The sequence below is a fragment of the Ziziphus jujuba genome, chromosome 11, assembly GCF_031755915.1.
Source record: "Ziziphus jujuba cultivar Dongzao chromosome 11, ASM3175591v1".
Lineage (NCBI taxonomy): Eukaryota > Viridiplantae > Streptophyta > Magnoliopsida > Rosales > Rhamnaceae > Ziziphus > Ziziphus jujuba.
The window spans coordinates 4,018,593-4,045,445 of NC_083389.1; the positions used below are offsets into that span (position 1 = coordinate 4,018,593).

At 35.6% G+C, this 26,853-nt stretch overlaps 1 pseudogene; it reads right to left on the reverse strand.

Annotated features, from left to right (window-relative positions):
* Positions 1–149: 149 nt before the first annotated feature.
* On the reverse strand, positions 150–17,563 carry LOC132800060 (ribulose bisphosphate carboxylase large chain-like; annotated as a pseudogene).
* Between the last annotated feature and the right edge of the window lie 9,290 nt (positions 17,564–26,853).

Consider the following 26,853-nt stretch of genomic DNA (forward strand, 5'->3'; position numbering starts at 1 on the left):
TTGTATTTAAGATCTTGTATATCTAGATGGGTCTGTATCTATCAAAAATTGATAAAATCTTTGTATTTGGCTAAATCCTTTTACTAAAAGATTAGGTTGAGTTTAATTTCAATTACAATTAAGAGAATGAACAGCAAGTAATTAGTGGATTACAAAGTATCCATTGCTTTGAATTCAAATTTGAACTCCTTCCATACTTCACAAGCAGCAGCTGGTTCATGACTCCATTTACTAGCCTCACGAATAATCTCATTACCCTCATGAGCAAGATCACGTCCCTCATTACGAGCTTGTACACATGCTTCTAAAGCTACTCGATTAGCTACGGCACCGAGCGCATTTCCCCAATGGTTTCCTAAAGTTCTTCCTCTGAACTGTAGTATGGAATCATCTCTAAAGATCTTGGTTAGAGCGGGCATATGCCAAACATGAATATCGCCTGAAGCCATAGGGATAACACGTGCCAGAGAGACCTAATGATATGAACCTAGGACGACCTGCTCCTAAGCCCATATTATATTAGCCCGGATCTCAATTAAGTTCAAGTTCTAATGGAATGGACCCTAACCCCTAACCAACTTGTGGTTAGAAACCTTGGTATAATGTAGACTCCACAATAGGGGATGGAAAACCTATTGATAAGTCAAGCTAAAACAACTAATTCTCTAATGGTGTTTTAGGTGTTCTCAAATAACAAAGAGATAATTAATCTCACAAGTATTTTCTTAATCAAATCAAGGTTTTTTTTTCTTATTGAAAAAATAAGCCTTTAAATAGGCTTTGAAAGAAACAAAATAAACCCTAAAAACCCTAGGAAAAACCTGCCACACACATAAAGAAACCTAGTTAGCCGAAACTATACTTCCTTTCCTAATCTAAGTTTGATTAATTAATTCCTTTATATTAAATTAGGAATTAATTAATTTACAATGGAAAGAATAAAACAAAAACCTTCCTCAAGTTATTTGTCCAGAAAATAAATAAATAAAAAACCCAAAAAGAAATAAAGTCAATCGCAAATTAGGTAACGAGTTGACTTTGACATCTAGGCTGAATTATGTCTTCAACCGAGCTAACTTATGTCTGCCTGATGTCCAAGCTAACTTATGGCCTATCCTAGCTAACTGATGTCTGTCCGAGCTAAGTTAGGTCTGGTCGAGCCAACTGGTGTTTGTCCGAGCTAAGTTACATCCGATGTCCGAAGTCTGAGATCAGATGTCCGAGGCAAGGCTCCGATGTCCGAGGCAAGGATCCGGTATAAAATGTCCGGTGTATGGGTATCCGATGTATCAGCCTCCACCACTTGGATACTTAAAACAGGTCTTTTATCTTCAGGTATGGACAAGCCCTTTTGAGAATGAATTACTTTTTAGATAAAGGCAGCAAGGTTATCCTTAATCCTCTTAGCTTGAGCCCTAGTGATAGGTCCAGTCTTCATCCGTATCGGATCAGTACCCCAACGAGTTGTCGGTGGTGTGAGCTCGGGCGGGTTTGCATCATTCACCTCCTCTTGAAAAGGATTTGTCCTCAAATCGAAGTCATCACCTACAGCAAAAAGAGATAAATCAGCAACATTAAATGTGGCACTAACACTATACTCACCCGGTAAATCAAGTTTGTAGGCATTGTCGTTTATCCTCTCCAAAACTTGAAAAGGACCATCGCCTTAAATGCAGCCACACCCAATCTCCAGGTTCAAACACTGTTGATTTTCAGCCTTGATTAGCCACCTTTGCATATTGCTCGGTCCTCCTCTCAATATTTGCTCATGTCTTCTCATGAATCTGCTTTGCAAAATTAGCTTTTTGTTTTCCATCTAGATTAGCACGCTCACTTAAAGGTAAAGGTGTTAAATCTAATGGAGTCAAAGGATTAAAACCATAAACAATTTCAAATGGAGTAAATTTAGTTGCTGAATGTAAATACCTATTATATGCAAATTCAACATGAGGGAAACATTCTTCCCAAGTTCTTAAATTTCTACTAATTAATGCTCTTAACAATGCAGACAAGGTTCTATTTACTACTTCGATTTGTCCATCAGTTTGTGGATGACAAGTAGTTGAAAATAAAAGCTTAGTATCTAATTTAGCCCACAAAGTTTTCCAAAAATAGCTTAAGAACTTAGCATCCCTATCTGAAACAATAGTTCTTGGCATTCCATGCAATCTCACAATTTCCTTGAAAAATAAATTAGCAATATTAGATGCATCATCAGTTTTATTAAATGCAATAAAATGTGCCATCCTAGAAAACCTATCTACTACAACAAATATTGAATCATTACCTGTCCTTGACCTAGGCAACCCAAGAATAAAATCCATAGACAAATCTACCCAAGGATAAGTAGGAATCGGCAAAGGCTTATACAATCCATGCGGCTTCAATGTTGATTTTGTTTTTTGGCACTTCAAACATCTTTCACAAATTCTCTCAACATCTCTTGATGCGAATCCACCCGAGACAGCTCGACCAACAACCCGCTGGGGTGCTGACCCATTACAAATGAAGGTGGGGCCGATCACTAGGGCCCAAGCCAAGAAGTTCAAGGACAATCTTGCTGTCTTCATACAAGTAATAAGTCATAGTCAAGAGGGGTTGGCCATATATAAAGAACAAAGGCCTGTTTTACTCATACAAGCAATAGAAGCCAAAACGGGGTCGGGTGACGTTTTTGGTGACAATAAAGAGGCCGGGTTGTATGAATTGGAACCCCATCTTTATGGGTTTAATTTATATGGAGGATGAGTCATAGAAACCAGCCAAAGCAGCTTCAAAGCTGACCAACAAGGAGGTTTGCGCACAAGGAGAAGGAAAGGCCGGATTTACTGTATTCTTCGCGGGCTTTACTGTATTTTACTGTATTAGCCTTTTCTCTTACTTCCAAGCAAGGGCAATGTGAGGAACTTCACAATAAGCTTATTTGGCATCCTACATAGCATATTGAAGCTGATTTGGAGCTCACTTGGGTCAAAGAATTGGTCAAAGTCAATGTAGTCAAAAAGCTAGTATTTTAGTTTCCTAATTTTATTCTACTTTTTGTTTTAGGAAACTACCATTATTTTTAGTTTCTATTTATTTTGTTTCTGGACAAATAAGATTAGGAAAGTTATTATTTTATTATTTTCATTGTAAATTAATTAATTCCTAATTCAAAATAAAGGAATTAATTAATCCAATTTAGATTAGGAAAAGGAAAGTTTCGGCCAAGGTAGAATTCTTCATTGAGTGGCCGGTTTTTCCTAGGGTTTTTAGGGTTTATTTTGTTTCTTTCAAAGCCTATTTAAAGGCTTATTTTCCATTAATAATATAACTTTAAACTTTGATTTGATAAAGAAAATACTTGTGAGATTAATTATCTCTTTGTTCTTTAAGAACACCTAAAACACCATTAGAGAATTGGTTGTTTTAGCTTGACTTATCAATAGGTTTTCCATCCCCTATTGTGGCGTCTACATTATACCAAGGTTTCTAACCACAGGTTGGTTAGGGGTTGAGGTCCATTCCATTAGAACTTGAACTTAATTAAAGATCCGGGCTAATATAATACGGGTTTAGGAGCAGGTCGTCCTAGGTTCGTATCATCTCTCCTCAGAGCCAGGTTTTGTTCAGGTTTGATCTATCTTTATTTGCTTTATTTGTTTTTGTGTTATTCTGCAATTTTAGCATTAAGTTAAGGTTACATCTATCCCATACACGTTCAGCATCTCTTTTAAAAAAAAAAAAAAAATTCATTCCTTGTTGAATTAGGATTTCCTAGTTTTATCGTATCTTTGTTTCCTAGTTTGTTGGTTGTCTTTTATCATTGTTCTTGTTAATTTGGTTTTTGTTGATTTTTTCTTTGCTGTTTTAGTCTTAAATATTTGCATTCATATATTCAAAAAAAAAAAACAAAAAAAAGAAGAAGTTTGCGGCATCATTTAAAAAAAAAAAAAAAACAAAAAACTGCACATTGTGTTTATTTGGAGGTCACGGTTTGGTGTTTGTTTTGGAGTTGGAATTGCAGTTTTGGTAATTATTCTTGCTACTGCAGTTGTTTGAGTTCTGTGAGTGAAAAAAAAAAAAAAAAAGAAGAAAAAAAAATATTTCGGTTTGTTGGAGTTTGATTTGTTTGCTGGAAATTTGTTGGAGCTGCTGGTTTTTTATTATTTATTCAATATTTGAGTTGCTGGAGAATTATTTTTGCTGCTGGATATTTGGATTTTGGTGCCTAAATTATTTGGATTAAAATTAGATAAAGGAATTGATACAAAACTTGAATTACAAGAACAACAACCAACATTTTTCTATATTTTTGTTCTCTTTGATTCTTGTTCGTATTTGAATTTCTTTTTCTGGAATTTTATTCTTGAACTCATAATCTACTACCATCTGGTGCAGTTTTAAAAAATTCCAACATTTTCCCATTATTTTGTGTTTTCTTGTCTAGAAAGCCGAAAAATTAGGGTTTGTTGGATTCTTTCGGCATTGCCTACTTTTTGCTTACTGTTTGTTGATAAGTTTAATTAAAACATACTGGTGATCTAATTGCTGTTTTGTGGGTGTTTTAATTAGAACTTTGAGATAATTCACTGAGTGGAAAAAGGCAAGAGTGTGTGAGCTTAAAAGAGAGTAAAAAGCCGAAACACGTGTGCAAACACGAGTGTCGAGTCCTCATTTGAGTGAAACACGTAAGGGAGTGAAATTGGTAAGGTCCTATTTTATTTCTATTGCATTATTAAACTAACATGACAGAATCAAGAATGAGGAGAGGAGATCCACCTTTAAGGATCAATGAGGAGGAGTCTGTAGCATTCCATGGCAATGCCCGACCTACCGGGAGTGGAGACCAAGTGGACATGAGAGCTGTTTTGGAATCAATACAGCGGGTTAGTTTTCAAGTTGAGCATGTGAATCAAACAGTGGGAAGACTAGAAGCCTGACAAGGAATGCCGAACACAAGAAATAGGCAAGAATTCCATGGAGGACAAGGCTGAGGAGGAGGAGGTCGCGAGAGACCAAGAGAGGAATTTGATGAGGGGCCATTCGGTGGAGACTTTGAGGAAGGTATGGACAAAACTTTTGCTGTCCAAGATAGAGCTGGCCATGGAAGATATAGGAGGGAAGAAACAGATGACAATCTTAGCAATATCAAGATCAACATCTCACCATTCATGGGAAAAAGTGACCCCGAAGCATATTGGGAGTGGGAAGAAAAGATGGAGATGATATTTGACCGCCATAATTATTCAGAGGCTAAGAAGGTGAAATTGGCAGCAATGGAGTTTGGCCATTATGCACTCCAATGGTGGACCAATGAGCAAAACACCCGAAGGAGAGTTGGTGATGACTTGATTACTACATGGCGACAAATGAAAGGAGCCATGCGGAAGCGATTCATACCATCACACTATCATAGGTTGCTGCATCAAAGACTTCAATCTTTATCTCAAAGAACTAGGTCCGTGGAGGATTATTACAAAGAGATGGAGATGCTCATGATGAGGTTACATATGAATGAGGATAGGGAAGCAACCATGGCAAGATTTCTTGGTGGTTTGAATCGTGAGATAGCCAACCAACTAGATTTGCAACAATACTTTGAGTTGGAGGAGATGTTGCATGTTGCCATTAAGCTTGAGCACCAATTCAAGGGGAAGGGTGTAAGATCATGGTTTGGAGGTGTTTCCAACAATGGAAGGTCCAATTCAAGTGGCTGGAGGAACCATCCCATCTATGAAAGCAAGCTAAAGCCGAAAGTCAAAGAAGAAAGTTCAAACTGGCCAAGGAAGGAGACTAGAACCAAATCTGTCCAAGCACCAAAGAATGAGGTAAAATTAGATCTTAAACCTTCTAGAACTCATGATGTTGTGTGTTTTAAGTGCCAGGGAGGAGGACACATTGATAGCCAATGCCCGAATAAAAGAATCATGGCGTTAAAGGGCAATGACGAGCTAGAATCGGAAAGTGAAGAAAGTGAGGATAAAGCCAAGCAAGAGGAGGAGGACTTGGAGGATGAACCCAAAACCTTGCAAGCATCCAATGCTGAATTAAACTTGCTTTCTAGGAGAGTACTTGCTGCATACAAAGATGAGGATGAAATTCAAAGAGAGAACATCTTCCACACCCGATGTGAAATTCAAGGTAAGATTTATAGTATAATTATTGATAGTGGAAGTTGTACAAATGTAATTAGTAACATTGTAGTTGATAAATTAGGCTTAATAACTATTAAACATCCAGAACCTTATAGATTACAATGGCTTAATGATGGTGGTGAAATAAAAGTGAATAAACAAGCCAAAGTAAAATTTAATATAGGTAGATATGAGGATGTAGTTTTATGTGATATTATACCCATGATTACTGGACATATACTATTAGGTAGACCATGGCAATTTGATAAAGATGCTACTCATTTTGGTCGAGAAAATAGTATTGTTTTCAGGTTTAAAGGGAAGAAGATCAAGCTAGAACCATTATCTCCTAAAGAGGTTTACAAAGACCAATTACAAATGCAACAAAGGAGAGAAGCCGAAAAGCTCAAAGAAAAAGCAAGTATGGCACCAACGGCTTCACCATCCTTTCAAGAAGGTAAGAATGAGGTTGCTGACCAAGGTAAGGTTTCTAAGGTTCATATTGAGTGGAAAGACAAAGAAAAAGCCGAGAGAGAGGTGAGAAAAGAGAACAAACCCGAGAGCATACAAAATCCGGAAATTTCCGCCAATGAGAGCCAAACCGAGGGAAGAAAAAGAAAAGAAAGAAAAGAGAGGAAAAACCAGAATTTTGTATTTGAGTTTAGGGGATATTAATAAGGTTATTGAGTGTAAGAAACCTTTGCTGGTCATGCTTTACAAAGAAAATTATTTTAATGATCAAACTAACTTTGAAGAACTTGAATTGCCAAGTTCGATGATTTCTCTTTTGAAGGAGTTTGGAGATGTCTTTCCAAGTGAGATTCCAAGTGGACTACCACCTATTCGAGGGATAGAACATCAAATTGACTTTGTTCCAGGGGCTGCCATACCAAATAGACCAGCTTATAGGAGCAATCCCGAAGAAACAAAGGAGCTGCAAAAACAGGTAAGTGATTTGCTTGATAAACGATATATTCGTGAGAGTTTAAGTCCATGTGCTGTTCTTGTTTTGTTGGTACCTAAAAAGGATGGTTCTTGGAGAATGTGTGTTGATTGTAGAGCTATAAATAATATTACCATCAAATATAGACATCCCATTCCTAGATTAGATGATATGCTTGATGAATTGCATGGTGCTTGCATGTTTACAAAAATTGATCTTAGGAGTGGTTATCACCAAATTAGGATGAAAGAAGGTGATAAATGGAAAACCGCATTCAAAACTAAATATGGACTGTATGAATGGTTAGTTATGCCTTTTGGATTATCCAATGCACCTAGTACTTTCATGAGGCTTATGAATCATGTAATGTGTCCATTTATTGGTAAATTTGTGGTTGTTTATTTTGATGACATTTTAATATATAGCCGAAATTTAGATGACCATGTGGATCAACTTAGGCAAGTTTTGCAAGTTCTTAGAAAGGAAAGATTATTTGCTAACATTAAAAAATGTGACTTTTGCAAAGAAGAGCTTGTGTTTCTAGGTTTTGTAGTAAGTGCTGCAGGAATCAAAGTTGATCAAGCTAAGGTGAAGGCAATCCAAGAGTGGCCGGTTCCTACTTCCATTACTCAAGTGAGGAGCTTTCATGGCTTAGCAAGCTTTTACCGAAGATTTGTCAAGGATTTTAGTACCATAGCAGCACCATTGAATGAAGTTGTCAATAAGAATGTTGGCTTCAAATGGGGGGAAGTACAAGAAAAATCTTTTAATTTGTTGAAAGAAAAATTGTGTAATGCACCTTTGTTAGTTTTGCCAAATTTTTCTAAGACTTTTGAAATTGAGTGTGATGCTTCGGGTGTAGGTATTAGAGCTGTTTTAATGCAAGAAGGAAGGCCCATAGCCTAATTTAACTTTAGTGAAAAATTGAATGGAGCTGCCCTAAACTACCCGACTTATGACAAGGAGATGTATGCTTTGGTGAGGGCTTTGGAGACGTGGCAGCATTATCTTATGCCAAAGGAGTTTGTGATTCATACGGATCATGAGTCTTTGAAGCATATCAAGGGTCAAGGAAAGCTCAACCGAAGGCATGCTAAGTGGATTGAGTTTATTGAAACATTTCCATATGTGATCCGCTACAAAAAAGGTAAGGAAAATGTGGTTGCCGATGCATTATCCCCAAGGTATGTGCTCTTTTCTACTTTAGATGCTAGATTGCTTGGATTTGAACAATTGAAAGAACTTTATGAGCATGATAGTGACTTTGGAGAAATTGTTAGAACCTGTTTGAAACATGTATTTAATAAATTTTACATATTTAAGGGATATTTGTTTAAGGAAAATAAACTTTGTGTGCCTAATTGTAGTGTAAGGGAATTATTGGTTCGGGAAGGACATGGGGGTGGTTTAATGGGTCATTTTGGTATTTTAAAGACTTTATCCTTGCTGTAAGAACATTTTTATTGGCCTAACATGAGGAGAGATGTTGAGAGAATTTGTGAAAGATGTGTGAAATGCCGAAAAACAAAATCAAAATTGAAACCGCATGGATTATATAAGCCTTTGCCGATTCCTACCTATCCTTTGGTAGATTTTTCTATGGATTTTATTCTTGGGTTAGCTAGGTCAAGGACAGGTAAGGATTCAATATTTGTTGTAGTAGATAGGTTTTCTAAGATGGCACATTTTATTGCATGTAATAAAACTGATGATGCATCCAACATTGCTAATTTATTTTTCAAGGAAATTGTGAGATTGCATGGAATGCCAAAAACTATTGTGTCGGATAGGGATGCTAAGTTCTTAAGCTATTTTTGGAAAACATTGTGGGCTAAATTAGGTACTAAGCTTTTATTTTCAACTACTTGTCATCCACAAACTGATGGACAAACCGAAGTAGTAAATAGAACCTTGTCTGCATTGTTGAGAGCATTAATTAGTAGAAATTTAAGGACTTGGGAAGAATGTTTGCCACATGTTGAATTTGCATATAATAGGTCTTTACATTCAGCAACTAAATTTACTCCATTTGAAATTGTTTATGGTTATAATCCTTTGACTCCATTAGATTTAACACCTTTGCCTTTAAGTGAGCGTGTTAATCTAGATGGAAAACAAAAAGCTGATTTTGTGAAGCAGATTCATGAGAAAACCCGAGCAAACATTGAGAGGAGGACCGAGCAATATGCAAGGGTGGCTAATCAAGGACAAAAATCAATGGTGTTTGAACCTGGAGATTGGGTGTGGCTGCATTTAAGGAAAGAAGGATTCCCCAAACAAAGGAAATCAAAACTCATGCCGAGGGGTGATGGACCTTTTCAAGTTTTGGAGAGGATAAACGACAATGCTTACAAGCTTGATCTACCGGGTGAGTATAATGTTAGTGCTTCCTTTAATGTTGCTGATTTATCTCCTTTTGCTGCAGGTGATGATTTCGATTTGAGGACAAATCCTTTTCAAGAGGAGGGGAATGATGCGAATCCACCCGAGACAGCTCGACCAACAACCCGCTGGGGTGCTGACCCATTACAAATGAAGGTGGGGCCGATCACTAGGGCCCAAGCCAAGAAGTTCAAGGACAATCTTGCTGTCTTCATACAAGGAATAAGTCATAGTCAAGAGGGGTTGGCCATATCTAAAGAACAAAGGCCTGTTTTACTCATACAAGCAATAGAAGCCAAACCGGGGTCGGGTGACGTTTTTGGTGACAATAAAGAGGCCGGGTTGTATGAATTGGAACCCCATCTTTATGGGTTTAATTTATATGGAGGATGAGTCATAGAAACCAGCCAAAGCAGCTTCAAATCCGACCAACAAGGAGGTTTGCGCACAAGGAGAAGGAAAGGCCGAATTTACTGTATTCTTCGCGGGCTTTACTGTATTTTACTGTATTAGCCTTTTCTCTTACTTCCAAGCAAGGGCAACGTGAGGAACTTCACAATAAGCTTATTTGGCATCCTAAAAAGCATATTGAAGCTGATTTGGAGCTCACTTGGGTCAAAGAATTGGTCAAAGTCAATGTAGTCAAAAAGCTAGTATTTTAGTTTCCTAATTTTATTCTACTTTTTGTTTTAGGAAACTACCATTATTTTTAGTTTCTATTTATTTTGTTTCTGGACAAATAAGATTAGGAAATTTATTATTTTATTATTTTCATTGTAAATTAATTAATTCCTAATTCAAAATAAAGGAATTAATTAATCCAATTTAGATTAGGAAAAGGAAAGTTTCGGCCAAGGTAGAATTCTTCATTGAGTGGCCGGTTTTTCCTAGGGTTTTTAGGGTTTATTTTGTTTCTTTCAAAGCCTATTTAAAGGCTTATTTTTCATTAATAACATAACTTTAAACTTTGATTTGATAAAGAAAATACTTGTGAGATTAATTATCTCTTTGTTCTTTGAGAACACCTAAAACACCATTAGAGAATTGGTTGTTTTAGCTTGACTTATTAATAGGTTTTCCATCCCCTATTGTGGCGTCTACATTATACCAAGGTTTCTAACCACAGGTTGGTTAGGGGTTGAGGTCCATTCCATTAGAACTTGAACTTAATTAAAGATCCGGGCTAATATAATACGGGTTTAGGAGCAGATCGTCCTAGGTTCGTATCATCTCTCCTCATGTTAGGCCAATAAAAATATTCTTGCAGCAAGGATAAAGTTTTTAAAACACCAAAATGACCCATTAAACCACCCCCATGTCCTTCCCGAACCAATAATTCCCTAATACTACAATTAGGCACACAAAGTTTGTTTTCCTTAAACAAATATCCCTCAAATATGTAAAATTTATTAAATCCATGTTTCAAACAGGTTCTAAAGATTTCTGCAAAGTCACTATCATGCTTATAAAGTCCTTTCAATTGTTCAAATCCAAGCAATCTAGCATCTAAGGTAGAAAAGAGTACATACCTTCGGGATAATGCATCGGCAACCACATTTTCTTTACCTTTTTTGTAGCGGATCATATATGGAAAGGTTTCAATAAATTCAATCCACTTGGCATGCCTTCGGTTGAGCTTTCCTTGACCCTTGATATGCTTTAAAGACTCATAATCCGTATGAATCACAAACTCCTTTGGCATGAGATAATGCTGCCATGTCTCCAAAGCCCTCACCAAAGCATACATCTCCTTGTCATAAGTCGGGTAGTTTAGGGAAGCTCCATTTAATTTTTCACTAAAGTAGGCTATGTGTCTTTCTTCTTGCATTAAGACAGCTCCAATACCTACACTCGAAGCATCACACTCAATTTCAAAAGTCTTAGAAAAATTTGGCAAAACTAACAAAGGTGTATTACACAATTTTTCTTTCAACAAATTAAAAGATTTTTCTTGTACTTCCCCCCTTTTAAAGCCGACATTCTTCTTGACAACTTCATTCAATGGTGCTGCTATGGTACTAAAATCCTTGACAAATCTTCTATAAATGCTTGCCAAGCCATGAAAGCTCCTCACTTGGGTGATAAAAGTAGGAACCGGCCACTCTTGAATTGCTTTCACCTTAGCTTGGTCAACTTTGATTCCTGCAGCACTTACTACAAATCCTAGAAACACAAGCTCATCTTTGCAAAATTCACATTTTTTAATGTTAGCAAACAATCTTTCCTTTCTAAGAACTTGTAAAACTTGCCTAAGTTGCTCCATATGGTCATCCAAATTTCGGCTATATATTAGAATGTCATCAAAATAAACAACCACAAATTTACCAATAAATGGACGCATTACATGATTCATGAGCCTCATGAAAGTACTAGGTGTATTGGATAATCCAAAAGGCATAACTAACCATTCATACAGCCCATATTTAGTTTTGAATGCGGTTTTCCATTCATCACCTTCTTTCATCCTAATTTGGTGATAACCACTCCTAAGATCAATTTTTGTAAACATGCAAGCACCATGCAACTCATCAAGCATATCATCTAATCTAGGAATGGGATGTCTATATTTAATGGTGATGTTATCTATAGCCCTACAATCAACACACATTCTCCAAGAACCATCCTTTTTAGGTACCAACAAAACAGGAACAGAACATGGACTTAAACTCTCACGACTGTATCCTTTATGAAGCAAATCACTTACCTGTTTTTGCAGCTCCTTTGTTTCTTCGGGATTTCTCCTATAAGCTGGTCTATTTGGTATGGCAGCCCCTGGAACAAGGTCAATTTGATGTTCTATTCCTCGAATAGGTGGTAGTCCACTTGGAATTTCATTTGGGAAGACATCTCCAAATCATTGAACTTGGCAATTCAGGTTCTTCAAAGTTAGTTTGATCACTAAAATAATTTTCTTTATAAATCATGAACAGCAAAAGTTTCTTACACTCAATAACTTTATTAATATCCCCTAAACTCAAATAAAAGTTGCTACTTAACCTTTCTTTTCTTTCTTTTTCTTTTTTTCCCTTGGATTGGCGCACACCTTCAGATTTTTCTTCCTTCTCCATGCTCTCGGGTTTGCCACATTCTTTCCCCTCTCTTTTGGCTTTTCCTTGATCTTTCCACTCAATATGAGTCTTAGAAACCTTACCTTGGTTAGCAACCTCAATCTTACTTCCTTGAAAGGGTGGTGAAGCCGTTGGTGCCATACTAGCTTTTTCCTTGAACTTTTCGGCTTCTCTCGTTTGTTGCATTTGTAATTGGTCTTTGTAAACCTCTTTAGGAGGTAATGGTTCTAGCTTGACCTTCTTCCCTTTAAACCTGAAAATAATACTATTTGCTCAACCAAAATGAGTAGCATCTTTATCAAATTGCCATGGCCTACCTAGTAGTATATGTCCAGCAATCATGGGAACAATATCACATAAGACTACATCCTCATATCTACCTATACTAAATTTTGCTTTGGCTTGTTTATTTACCCTCATCTCACCACTATCGTTTAACCATTGTAACCTATAGGGGTTTTGGATGTTTAATTGTTTTCAAGCCTAATTTATTAACTACAAGATTACTTATCACATTGGTACAACTCCCACTATCTATAATCATGCTACAAATTTTACCTTGTATTTTACAGCGAGTGTGGAAGATGTTTTCTCCTTGCATCTGCTTTTCATCTTTGTAGATAGCAAGTACTCTCCTTGAAACCAAGCTCAACTCGGCATTAGATGTATCTACAGGTTCAGCTTCATCTTCATTGCAATCCTCCTCTTGCTCGGTTTCAGCCCCATTAGCCTCACTCTCGAATTCCACCTCTCCATTACCCTTAATTACCATTATCGTTCTATTTGGGCATTGGCTGGCTATATGTCCTCTTCCTTGGCACTTGAAACAAATAATTTCTCTTGACTTTTGAGGTTTAGGTTCAGATTTTACCTCACCTTTAATGGCTTGGACAGATTCGGCTTTAAGTTCTCTTCTTGGCCGGTTCGTAGCTTCTTCACCAAGCTTCTGCTTCAGCTTGCTTTCATAAGTAGAATTGTTTTTCCAGCCACTTGAACTTGTCCTTCCACTGCTAGAGACTCCTCCAAACCGTGTGCTAACACCTCTCCTCTTGAATTGGTTCTCAAGCTTAATTGCTACATGCAACATCTCCTCCAATTCCAAGTATTGTTGTAACTCAAGTTGGTTGGCAATGTCACGGTTTAACTCTCCAAGAAATCTTGCCATTGTTGCCTCCCTATCCTCATTCATATTCAGCCTCATCATTAACATCTCCATCTCTTTGTAATAATCCTCCACGGACCTACTTCCTTGAGACAAAGCTTAAAGCCTTTGATGCAGCAACCTATGGTAATGGGTTGGCACAAACCGTTTCCTGATGGCTCCTTTCATTTGACACCATGTCGAGATTAAATCATCACCAACTCTCCTTCTGGTATTTTGCTCATTGGTCCACCATTGGAGTGCATAATGTCCAAACTCCATTGCTGCCAACCTTACCTTCTTACCTTCCGAATAGTTGTGGCAGTCAAAAATCATCTCCATATTTTCTTCCCACTCAAAATATGCTTCCGAATCACTTTTACCCATGAATGGTGGAATGTTTAGCTTGATATTCCCTAGATCATCATCTGTATCTTTCCTCCTAAATCTTCCAGGGCCAGCTCTATCTTGGACAGCAAAATTTTCGTCCATGCCTTCCTCAAAGTCTCCACTGAATGGCTCCTCATCAAATTCCTCTCTCGGTCTCTTGCGACCTCTTCGTCCTCGGCCTCGTCCTCCATGGAATTCTTGCCTATTTCTTATGTTCACCATTCCTTGTGAGGCTTCTAGCCTTCCCATTCTTTGATTCATATGCTCAACTTGAGCATTAACCCACTGTATTGACTCCAAAACAGCTCTCATGTCCACTTGGTCTCCACTCTTGGTAGCTCAGGCATCGCCATGGAATGCTATGGACTCTTCCTCATTGATCCTCAAGGGTGAATCTCCTTTTCATATTCTAGAATCTGCCATGTTAGAATAATAATGCAATATAAATAAAACAGGACCTTACAAATTTCACTCCCTTACGTGTTTCACTCAAATAAGGACTCGACACTTGTGTTTGCACACTTGTTTTCGCTTTTACCCTCTTTTAAGCTCACACACTCTTGCCTTTTTCCACTCAATGATTTATCTCAAAGTTCTAATTAAAACACCCAAAAAACAGCAATTAGATCACTAGTATGTTTTAATTAAACTAATCAACAAAACAGTAAGCAAAAATAAACAAATACCGAACAGAATGAAAATGCTTATTTTCGGTTTTTCTAGAAAACATAAACCAAATTAATGAGAAAACTTTGGAATTTTGAAGAACTGGACCAGATGGTAATATATTATGAGTTCAAGAATAAAATTCTAGAAAAAGAAATTCAAATACGACCAGGAATCAAAGAGAACAAAAATATAGAAAAGTTGTTGGTTGTTGTTCTTTGTAATTCAAGTTTTGTATCAATTCCTTTAACTAATTTTAATCCAAATAATTTAAGCACCCAAAATCCAAATATCCAGCAGCAAAATAATTCCCCAGCAACTCAAATATTGAATAAATAATCAAAAAAACCGGCAACTCCAACAAACAAATCAAACTCCAACAAACCGAAATATTTTTTATTTTTTTTTTATTCGGCTTTACCTTTTCTTTTTTTTTTTTCACTCACAGAACATAAACAACTGCAGTAGAAAGAATAATTACCAAAATTGCAATTCCAACTCCAAAACAAACACCAAACCCGTGACCTCTAAATAAACACAAATATGCAGTTTTTTTTTTTTTTAAATGTTGCCGCAAACTCCTTTTTTTTTTTTTTTTTAATAGATGAATGCAAATATTTAAGATTAAAACAGCAAAGAAAAATCAATAGAAACCAAAATTAACAAGAACAATGATGAAAAACAACCAACAAACTAGGAAACAAAAATACGATAAAACTAGGAAATCCTAATACAACTAGGAATGAATTTTTTTTTTTTTTTTAAGATGCAGAACGTGTATGATGATAGAAGCAACCTTAACCTAATGCTAAAATTTTAGAATAACACAAAAACAAATAAAGTAAATAAAGATAGATCAAACCTGAACAAAATTTGGCTCCGATACCAAATGATACGAACGTAGGACGACCTGCTTTTAAACCCGTATTATATTAGCTCGGATCACAATTAAGTTCAAGTTCTAATGGAATGGACCTCAGCCCCTAACCAACCTATGGTTAGAAATCTTGGTATTATGTAGACGCCACAATAGGGGATGGAAAACCTATTGATAAGTCAAGCTAAAACAACCAATTCTCTAATGGTGTTTTAGGTGTTCTCAAAGAACAAAGAGATAATTAATCTCACAAGTATTTTCTTAATCAAATCAAAGTTTTTTTTCTTATTGAAAAAATAAGCCTTTAAATAGGCTTTGAAAGAAACAAAATAAACCCTAAAAACCCAAGGAAAAACCGGCCAAACACATAAAGAAACCTAGTTGACCGAAACTATACTTCCTTTCCTAATCTAAGTTTGATTAATTAATTCCTTTATATTAAATTAGGAATTAATTAATTTACAATGGAAAGAATAAAATAAAAACCTTCCTAAAGTTATTTGCCCAAGAACTAGATAAATAAAAAACCCAAAAAGAAAGAAAGTCAATCGCAAATTAGGTAACGAGTTGACTTTGACATCTAGGCTGAATTATGTCTTCAACCGAGCTAACTTATGTTTGCCTGATGTCCGAGCTAACTTATGGCCTATCCGAGCTAACTTGTGTCTAGCCGACCTAATTGATGTCTGCCCGAGCTAAGTTGTGTCTGGCTGAGCTAACTGGTGTCTGTCCAAGCTAAGTTACATCTGATGTTCGAAATCCGAGATCAGATGTCTGAGGCAAGGCTCCGATGTCCAAGGCAAGGGTCCGATATAAAATGTCTGGTGTATGGGTATCCGATGTATCAGCCTCCACCACTTGGATACTTAAAACAGGTCTTTTATCTCTAGGTATGGACAAGCCCTTTTGAGAATGAATTACTTTCTGGATAAAGGCAGCAAGGTTATCCTTAAACCTCTTAGCTTGAGCCCTAGTGATCGGTCCAGTCTTCATCCGTATTGGATCAGTACCCCAGCAAGTTATCGGTGGTGTGAGCTCGGGCGGGTTCGCATCACCTAATCTTGCATGAAATAAATACCGCGGCTTCAATCTTTTTCAATAAAATCATCGTGTAGTAAATCAACAAAGCCTGGAGTGATGTATCTTTCCCCTTCAAGTTTACCTTCTACAATACCAGCATGAATATGATCTCCACTAGATAGATGTAACACTTTACCTATTTCATTTTGTCGCATGTACTTGCAATAGCATTCAAGTAATGCCCTTTGATTTCACCTGTTTCAGCCTGTGCTTTATAAATGGCTTCGGTACAAAATAAGAAACGGTCTCCCCAATGCATAAATGGTTGGGTATTTACTTGCTCACCGTCTTTGGTAAAATCAAGTCCACCACAAAGACATTCATAAACTGCTCGATCGTAATTCTTAGCAAATAACCCCAATTTAGGTTTGATAGTACATCCCAATAGGGGGAGACCATACTTATTTAATTTATCTCTTTCAACCTGGATGCCATGAGGTGGTCCTTGGAAAGTTTTAGTATAAGAAGGAGGGATTCACAAATCCTCCACACCGAGAGTGTGCAGGGCCTTAAACCTAAAAATATTACCCACAATGGAAGTAAACATGTTAGTGACAGAACCTTCTTCGAAAAGGTCTAAGAGGTAAGCTACATAAGCAATATATTGATTTTCTTCTCCAGCAACGGGCTCAAGGTCATAGCATCGACCTTTGTAATGATCAAGACTAATAAGCCTATCAGTCCATACAATTGTCCATGTACCAGTAGAAGATTCAGCAGCAACCACGGCCCCTGCTTCCTCGGGTTGGGGAGTTACTCAAAACACTGCCAAGATATCAGTATCTTTGGTTTCATAGTTAGAAGTGTAATAAGTCAATTTATAATCTTTAACACCAACTTTGAATCCAACACTTCTTTAGTCTCTATTTGTGGTGACGTAAGTCCCTCCCTACAACTCATGAATTAAGGATTTTCGCAATACGAATGGCCTTAGTGATCCGACGGTGTCGAGTGGAAAGGCCGTCGCTCAACGGATAAAAGTTACTCTAGGGATAACAGGCTGATATTCAACAATAGCTCACATTGATGGGAAGGTTTGGCACCCCAATGTTGGCTCGCCGCCACTTGGGGCTGTAGTATGTTCAAAGGGTTGGGCTGTTCACCCATTAAAGCGGTACATGACCTGGGTTCACAACATCATTGAGAGGACCTTTTGATATGAACCTAGGACGACCTGCTCCTAAACCCGTATTATATCAGCCTAAATCTTAATTAAGTTCAAGTTCTAATGGAATTGACCTCAACCCCTAACCAACCTATGGTTAGAAACCTTGGTATAATGTAGACGCCACAATAGGGGATGGAAAACCTATTGATAAGTCAAGCTAAAACAACCAATTCTCTAATGGTGTTTTAGGTGTTCTCAAAGAACAAAGAGATAATTAATCTCACAAGTATTTTCTTAATCAAATTAAAGTTCCCTTAATATTGAAAAATAAGCCTTTAAATAGGCTACAAAGCCACGAAATAAAACCCTAAAAATAAAGAAAACCGGCCACCACACATAAAGAAACCTAGTTGGCCGAAACTATACTTCCTTTCCTAATCTAAGTTTGATTAATTAATTCCTTTATATTAAATTAGGAATTAATTAATTTACAATGGAAAGAATAAAATAAAAACCTTCCTAAAGTTATTTTTTCAGAAAATAAATAAATAAAAGCGAAAAAGTAAAGGTAGTTTCCTAAAACAAAAAGTAAAAACAAATTAGGAAACTAAAAATGCTAGCCTTTTGATCAAGTTGACTTTGATCAATCTTTGACCTCTTTGAGCTTCAAATCAGCTTCTAGATGCTTTGTAGGATGCCAAATAAGCTGAATATGAAGTCCCACACGTTACCCATGCTTGGAAAAATAAGGAAAGGCTAATACAGTAAAATACAGTAAAGCCAGCAAGCAATATAGCAAATTCGGGTAAATTGTTGACGCTGTCCGTACAAGCCCTTTTTGATTGCATTTGAGGCTGATTTAACTTCATTCCATGACCTCTTAGGCATATGTATTGAACCCATAAAGCATTGGAACCATTTCATGCTTCCCGGACTCCAAAATGTACCAAAACCACCACCCGACCCGTTTTGGCTTCTATTGCTTGTATGAGTAAAACAGGCCTTGGTTCTTTAGATATGGCCAACCCCTCTTGACTATGACTCATTCCTTGTATAAATACAGCACGATTGTCCTTGAACTTCTTGGCTAGGGCTCTAGTGATCAGTCCCACCTTCATCCATAATGGATCGGCACCCTAACAGGTTGTCGGTTGTATGGGTTCGGGCGAATTCGCATCATTCCCCTCCTCTTGAAAAGGATTTGTCCTCAAATCAGCAACATTTAAGGTAGCACTAACATTATACTCACCCGGTAGATCAAGTTTGTAGGCATTGTCGTTTATCCGCTCCAAAACTTGAAAAAGTCCATCCATAGGCGGCATGAGCTTTGACTTTCTTTGTTTAGGAAACCTTTCCTTTCGTAAGTGCAACCAAACCAACTTTCCTGGGTCAAACAATATTACAACAAAATCTAGAAATACATGCTCATTATGGTAAAAATTACACTTTTTAAAGTTAGCAAATAATATTTCCCAAATTTTCAAATTGCCACTAAGTAAAGCTCTCAACAATGCAGATAAAGTTCTATGCAATAAAGACATCTTTAAATAAGTATCTTTAAAATTCATGGTCAGCAATGATTTCTTATTCATAATTACTTTATTAACATCACCAAAGCTATGATAAAAATTCATATTTTTCCATTCTTGTCTTCCTTTTCCTTTCCCACTCACGGCCATCTCACCTTCCTCACTCTCGGCTTTTGCACCAAATTTCTCACTCTTGGTTTTAATAAACTTTTTCCACACAACCTGAGTATTAGAAGACTTACCTTGGACAGCAAGCTCACCTTTTCCCTCTTGATTGGATGGTAGTCCACTTGGAATTTCATTTGGGAAGACATCTCCAAATTCCTTCAAAAGAGAAATCATTGAACTTGGCAATTCAAGTTCTTCAAAGTTAGTTTGCTCATTCAAATAATTTTGATTATAATTCATGACCAGCAAAGGTTTCTTACACTCAAGAACCTTATTAATATCCCCAAAACTCAAATAAAAGTTGCTACTTGACCTTTCTTTTCTTTCTTTTTCTTTTTCCCCTTTGGATTAGCACAAACCTTTGGATTTCCCTTCCTTCTCCAATCTCTCGGTTTTTCCACTTTCTTTCCCCTCTCTTTTGGTTTTTCCTTGATCGTTCCACTCAATATGAGTCTTAGAAACCTTACCTTGATCAGCAACCTCATTCTTACCTTCTTGAAAAAATGGTGAAGCCGTTGGTGCCATACTTGCTTTTTCCTTGAGCTTTTCGGCTTTTCTCCTTTGTTGCATTTGTAATTGGTCTTTGTAAACCTCTTTAGGAGATAATGGTTCCAGCTTGAACTTCTTCCCTTTAAACTTGAAAACAATACTATTTTCTCGACCAAAATGAGGAGCATCTTTATCAAATTGCTATGGCCTACCTAATAGTATATGTCCAGCAATCATGGGTACATTATCACATAACACTACATCCTCATATCTACCTATACTAAATTTTACTTTGGCTTATTTTTTTACTTTCATCTCACCACTATCATTAAGCCATTATAATCTATATGGTTCAGGATGTTTTATTGTTTTTAAGCCCAATTTATCAACTACAAGGTTACTTATTACATTAGTACAACTTCTACTATCAATAATCATACCACAAATCTTACCTTGAACTTCACATCGGGTGTGGAAGATGTTCTCTCATTGAATTTCATCCTCATCTTTGAATGCAGCAAGTACTCTCCTAGAAAGCAAGTTTAATTCAGCATTGGATGTTTGCAAGGTTTCAGGTTCATCCTCCAAGTCCTCCTCCTCTTGCTTGGCTTCATCCTCACTTTCTTCACCTTCCGATTCTAGCTCGCCATTGCCCTTTAACACCATGATTCTTCTATTCGGGCATTGGCTATCAATGTGTCCTCCTCCCTGGTACTTAAAACACACAACATCATGAGTTCTAGAAGGTTTAGGATCTAATTTTACCTTGCTAAAACAACCAATTCTCTAATGGTGTTTTAGGTGTTCTCAAAGAACAAAGAGATAATTAATCTCACAAGTATTTTCTTAATCAAATCAAAGTTCCCTTCATATTGAAAAATAAGCCCTTAAATAGGCTACAAATCCATGAAATAAAACCCTAAAAATAAAGAAAACCAGCCACCACACATAAAGAAACCTAGTTGGCCGAAACTATACTTCCTTTCCTAATCTAAGTGTGATTAATTAATTCCTTTATATTAAATTAGGAATTAATTAATTTACAATGGAAAGAATAAAATAAAAACCTTCCTAAAGTTTTGTGTCTAGAAAATAAATAAATAAAAGCCAAAAAGTAATGGTAGTTTCCTAAAACAAAAGGTAAAAACAAATTAGGAAACTAAAAATGCTAGCCCTTTGATCAAGTTGACTTTGATCAATCTTTGACCTCTTTAAGCTCCAAATCAACTTCTAGATGCTTTGTAGGATGACAAATAAGCCGAATATGAAGTCCCACACGTTACCCAGGCTTGGAAAAATAAGAAAAGGCTAATACAGTAAAATACAGTAAAGCCAGCAAGCAATATAGCAAATTCGGCCAAATTGTTGATGCTGTCTGTACAAGCCGTTTTTGATTGCATTTGAGGCTGCTTTAACATGATTCCATGACCTCTTAGGCATATGTATTGAACCCATAAAGCATTCGAACCATTTCATGCTTCTCGGACTCCAAAATGTACCAAAATCGCCACCCGGCCCGTTTTGCCTTCTATTACTTGTATGAGTAAAACATGCCTTCGTTCTTTATATATGGCCAAACTCTCTTGACTATGACTTATTCCTTGTATAAAGACAGCAAGATTGTCCTTGAACTTCTTGGCTAGGGCTCTAGTGATCGGTCCCACCTTCATCTATAACGGATCGGCACCCCAGCGGGTTGTCGGTTGTATGGTTTTTGGCGGATTCGCATCACCTTTCCCTAGTACGAGAGGACCTGGAAGGACGCACCTCTAGTGTACCTGTTATCATGCCCACGGTAAATGCTGGGTAGCCAAGTGTGGAGCGGATAACTGCTGGAAGCATCTAAGTAGTAAGCCCACCCCAAGATGAGTGCTCTCCTATTCTGACTTCCCTAGAGCTTCTGGTAGCACAGCCAAGACAGCGATGGGTTTTCTACCCCTACGGAGGTGGAGCGATAGAAGTTTTGAGAATTCAAGAGAAGGTCACAGCGAGACTAGCCGTTTATCCTAATAGATCGGTAGACTTGAACCTTGTTCCTACATGGCGTGATCAATTCGATCAGGTACCCGCCATCTATTTTCATTGTTCAACTCTTTGACAACATAAAAAAACCACTGTTCAACTCTTTGACAACATGAAAAAACCAAAAGCTCTAGCTCGCTCTTTATCTATCCAAGGGATGGAAAGGTAGAGGCCTTTGGTGTCCCCTCCAGTCAAGAATTGGGGCCTCACAATCACTAGCCAATATGCTTTTCTCTCATGCCTTTCTTTGTTCATGGTTCGATATTCTGGTGTCTTAGGTGTAGAGGAACCACACCAATCCATCCTGAACTTGGTGGTTAAACTCTACTGCTGTGACGATACTGTAGGGGAGGTTCTGCGGAAAAACAGCTCAACACCAGGATGATAAAAAGCTTAACACCTCTCATTCTTATTACTTTATTTTTTCAATATGAAAATAAAAAATGAAAAATGAAATGGTCATCTTATTCAAAACCCCAATTATGAAATCCCTTCTCTCCCACTTCACACCTCGGAACTGTTCTTATATAGAGAGAGGCACTTTCACATCTTCTTAACCCCAAACGACTAGGGAGGGCAAATGAAAGTTATGATCCATGAATATTGACATGTGTATTCCATAAAAAACAATATTTTTATCATAATTAATTGTTTATGCTCATGGGCTTTTATTTCTTTTGAAAAGGGTCAATTAATAAAAAAGTTAAGATATACAAAACTGAAATAGAATTTTCTAGCTTTAATTATTCTGAATCTTTCTCAACTACCTCAAATATTTCAAATCAAGAGGTTAGAGTTGGTCAAATGATATGACCACGTTACTAGTGAAAAAGAAATACATTTTTTTATTAAATTATTAAGGCAAATTTTATGAAGATACAAAAGATTGAAATTTATTTATTTTTTACTATTACGTATTACAATAAATTATTTATATATATAGAGCAAGGATAAAATATTTCACCAAAAACAGTTTTTTATTGTGATATGAAGCATAAATAACCCTAATTTAACTTATAAAATGAAAGTTATTTGTTTTGGTTTTAGTTGGATTATTCAGAATCAATAATGAATTTGAACTGATTGATTGTCTTCTATTCCAATAAAAGACATTTGTCGAAAAGGTTATGATAAAGAAACTATGACTCCAACACGTGACTTTATATAAAATTTAAAAAAGGAATTCCTAAAATAGCTTTTATAAAACCATCTATCCTTTATCTTTTCGTAGATTAACTACTAGTTTCATTCTAATTTTTAAAATTTAATTAGATTTACTCATTTATCAAGCTTAACCAATTGAATAAACTGAATAATTAATAGAAACAAATTACTAAAGTTTCTTTTTTTTTTAATAAAGATAGGGGTTGGGTTATTAAACATTTTGATGTATTTTATTCCATGTATAAAATTTTGGATGACAAAAAAAAAAATTAATAAATAACTAGATAGAGATAGAAAGGCAAAGGTTTTTTTCTATGTATTTGTTTTTTTTCTCATATCAACTCCAATCAATTCTAGTTCTATTTCATAGTAGATTCTATAGATATAGAAGATATCAATTTCAACGAAGATATAAAAGTACCAATAAAATAAATTCAAATCTTTCTTCTATATGTTGTATCAAATTGTATGGAATAGAAAAAAAAAAAAACAAATAACAAAATTTTGTATTTAGTTTTTAAAAACCACCATATTGTTTATGTTGCTAGTAATATTTTATACGATTTTTCTAGATCCATATTTTTATAAAGGAAGTACAATCTAGAAAATAAATAGATCGACAATTATAATTAATGGTAAAGAGCAACTGGTTTTGAACAATAGATGTCTTTGACATCTAACCCTGGTAATGAATAACCTATTAGAATTTTTTAATGGCAATTCCAAAAAAGTGCACCTCTATATCAAAAAAACGCATTCGGAAAAATATTTGGAAAAGGAAGGGATATTCAGTAGCATTGAAAGCTTTTTCATTAGCAAAATCTCTTTCTACGAGGAATTAAAAAAGTTTTTTTTATGCAACAACTAAATAATCCAAAATTGGGAAAAATCTGAATTGATTTGACTAGAAAAGTAATCTAGTTTTAGTTTTTTTTTTTAGTTTGATTTTTATTTTATATTTTATAAGTTATAAAAGTAAAAAAAATTGATAATTTATCAAAGTTAAAACAATTAAAGTAATAAAAGGAATAATTTATATTCTTTAATGGTTTGATCCGATCAATAGAAATATTAAATTAATTGAAGTTGTTTTGCTCTTATAGTCGAATAAGAATATTGTGTTAACTGAAATTTGAAAATCTAAAAACGGTATTTTTTTTTTGTTTGAAAAAATAGTAAAAGCAAGCACAAGATTTCACCTTTCCTTTAAGTATGTTTTATAATTTTCAAGGTGGGGATTCTTATTTTCCCCACCGATTTGATAATTCAATAATAACAAAGATTTGTCTTTTCTATTTATATTATTTTTATAATATATATTCATATTCTAATATATTTAGAGTACTATAGCACATAGAAGGCCGTTTTTTATAGCACCACTGAACCAATTGCCACTCATTGGCTCCATATCTCCTTCCCTTTTTCTCGGTCCCCTTGGAAAGTGATATATATTCCCCCCTTAAACTCTGTATTATAGGTATCCAGCTGACGAGTTTACCCTAGCTCTTGTGCTCCAGGAAAACCCCAGTGTTAAGTTAAATAAAACTTACACCCTAATATTAAATATAATGATATACTGAGAAAAATAACGATTCTTGTTGAAAATGATACATTTAAATCCTTAATTTTGAAATTTTCAAAAAGTTTTTTTTAATCATCAATTTTAATGTTTCCTAAAATATAGTGCATTGAATTGTTTCCTTTAATCTCGACAATTGAATAAAAATAGGTTATTATGATTTCGAGCAAGCCGCTATGATGAAATCAGTAGACACGCTGCTCTTAGGAAGCAGTGCTAGAGCATCTTGGTTCGAGTTCAAGTGGCAGCATGGCATCTTCTAAAAGAGTAAGTCCTATAATGAAATCAATTCTTGATTTCCATTCCTATAATTGAGGTACCCCATTTTTAATTTTTAAAATTTATGATATTTCAACTTGAGAGCATATATTAACTCATATATCCTTTTCGATCGTTTCAATTGTGATTGCAATTCATTTATTAACCTTATTAGTTGATGAAATTGTAGGCCTATATGATTCATCAAAAAAGGGCATGATGGGTACTTTTTTCTATATAACAGGATTATTAGTTACCCGGTGGATTTATTTGGGACATTTACCATTAAGTAACTTATATGAATCATTAATCTTTCTTTCATGGGGTTTTTTCATTATTCATCAGGTTCCCTATTTTAAAAAACAAAAAATTGTGTTACTTTGAATGCAATAACCGCCCCAAGTGCTATTTTTAACCAAGGCTTTGCTACTTCGGGTCTTTTAACTGAAATGCATCAATCCACAATATTAGTCTTGGCTCTTCAATCCCATTCGTTAATGATGTACAGCTGTAAGATGGTATCAGGCTATGTAGCTCTTTTATGCGGATCGTTATTATTAGTAGCTCTTTTAGTCATTACATTTTGAAAACTAATAAGGATTTTTAGTAAAATCAACAATTTCGTAAATGATCCACTTTCTTTTGGTGAGATTCAATACGTCAACGAAAGAAACGATGTTTTACAAACCACTTCATTTCTTTCTTCTCGGAATTATTACAGATCTTTGGAGCTATCGTATTATTGGCCTTAGGTTTATCTTTTTAACCATAGGTATCCTTTCGGGAGTGGTGTGGGCTAATGAAGCATGAGGATCATATTGGAATTAGGATCCTAAAGAGACTTGGGCATTTATTACTTGGACCATATTTGCGATTTACTTACATACTTGAACAAATTTTAAAAGTGTAAATTCCACAATTATGGCATCGATGGGATTTCCTATGATTTGGATATGCTATTTTAGAGTTAATTATTAGGAATATGGTTGCATAGTTAAGGTTCATTTACATCAATATCGAATTGAATTGAAGAAAGGGCTTGACGAATACAAACCTAGGACAATGTAAGCATGTATATAAGAAAACTTCGTGTAAGCCATTGAGAAACCTTTGAATCATGTAATGTAAATGATTCAAAGGTTTCTTAATGGCTTGCATATCTGGTTAAAATACAATTACAATTCATATTTTTTTTTTATTTTAGTTAGTTAAACTTACGAGAAGAAAAAATAAATTTTTTTCTTATTTTACAAGGAACGGTTTTCACAATCATAGGATTTTTGTTTGATGTTTTGGTTTGTTTACTAAGGAAAACTATCAATAAAAAAATTAAATAGAATAGCTTCGTCTTCATCAATTGATAGTGAGAAAATGAAATCCGGATAAATCCCAATATCTATTATAGGTAGCAGTATAAAGAGCAAAACAAATAGCTCCCGTGGCTCATAATCGAAAAAATAAGAGTTTCGAGCATTAAAAATCTTGTATCCATAGAACATCTTACATAACATGGATAATGAGTAAATATAAGCTAATATCATTCCATTTGCCATTACAAAAGTAATTACTATTTTTGTAATTAAAAGATATTTTTGGCTAGTGAGTATTCCAAAAAATACTATCAATTCTGCAACAAACCCGCTCATACTCGGTAATGCAAGAGAAGCCATCGATAAGATACTGAAAGTCATAAATATTTTTCGAATTGCGATCCTACCCATTTCCTCGGGATAAACAAGATGTATTCTATCATAACTCGTTCCTTCCAAGAAAAAAAGTGCAACACCAATAAATCCATGAGAGATTATTTGTAAAATGGCTCCATTGAGTCCTGTATCATTTATAGAACCAATTGCTATAATTATGAAACCCA